Source organism: Monopterus albus, unplaced genomic scaffold, assembly GCF_001952655.1.
Source record: "Monopterus albus unplaced genomic scaffold, M_albus_1.0 scaffold52.1, whole genome shotgun sequence".
NCBI classification, from domain to species: domain Eukaryota; kingdom Metazoa; phylum Chordata; class Actinopteri; order Synbranchiformes; family Synbranchidae; genus Monopterus; species Monopterus albus.
The window spans coordinates 4,514,308-4,515,426 of NW_018127932.1; positions in this window are offsets into that span (position 1 = coordinate 4,514,308).

The following is a 1,119-nucleotide window of genomic DNA, read 5'->3' on the forward strand; positions in this document are numbered from 1 at the left end:
TGTGTCGACGCTCGTCTGCTTGTGTCCTCAGGTAAATTCAATGTGAAGGACAATGAACTGGAAGACATGCTGAGAGAAGCCACTGGTCCCATCAACTTCACCATGTTCCTCAAACTGTTTGGAGAGAAGCTGCACGGTGAGCCCCCCCCACCCAGTCACACAGGGTAAAGGAGCAGCCGCTGAGTATGTATGTTGTTGACATTTTCCTGAGGAGGAACCCCCCCAGTGCAGTGGTGAGGCTCACTGGGGGGCGATAAGCTGAACCTGGACTCACACACATTACAGTGAGGACATCACCTTCACTGGTGGGATTTGTGCTACGTCAGCACGTACAGACCCACCGGCTGTGTACTCTGAGGGACGAACCCTTCTAAGCTGAACCACTTTCACATTTACAGATTTACAGTCTGAATGTGGTTTACTTTGAGCTGAAACAGACGTTGTCCTGTGTTGTGTTTCGTCTGGTTTACGTGTGCAGGCACAGACCCATCTTAAACGCCTTCAAAATGTTCGATCCTGATGCCAAAGGCTTCATCCACAAACACGAGTAAGGCCCCCGCTGCTTGAAACGTTTAGACGTGTCACTTTGCTGCAGGACAAAACTAACACTTCTGTTTCTGTTCTGGCAGGTTACAGAAATTACTGATGACACAAGCAGACAGGTTTACGTCTGAGGAGGTAAAGAATCGACAGGTTTATCAGTCTAAAAGTCCAAACCTCTTAAAATGACTGGCTCTACCAGTGGGCGGTGGTCATTTGTCTGGAGTTCAGTGCTGTGTTTTGCTGTTTTCTTGTTCAAATACTGACTGACATTTGTAGAGAACTGTAGAAACAGAGTCTTAGAGCTCAACAATGAACAGAACCCAGTAAAATGAGATTACCTGTGGTGAATAGAGAAACTTTACATCCCGTCTCAGGCGGTTAAAGTGGTCGCTCACCTGTTGTTGGTGGGTGTTTCTGTGGTCACAACGCTGCTCCTCTCATCGGCAGGTGAAGCAGATGTTCCAGTCATCCAACGTCGACGCAACAGGAAACTTAGATTATAAATCTCTGTGTTACATCATCACACACGGGGAGGAACAGGAAGAATAATGTGTCCACAGGGTGAAAAATATATCT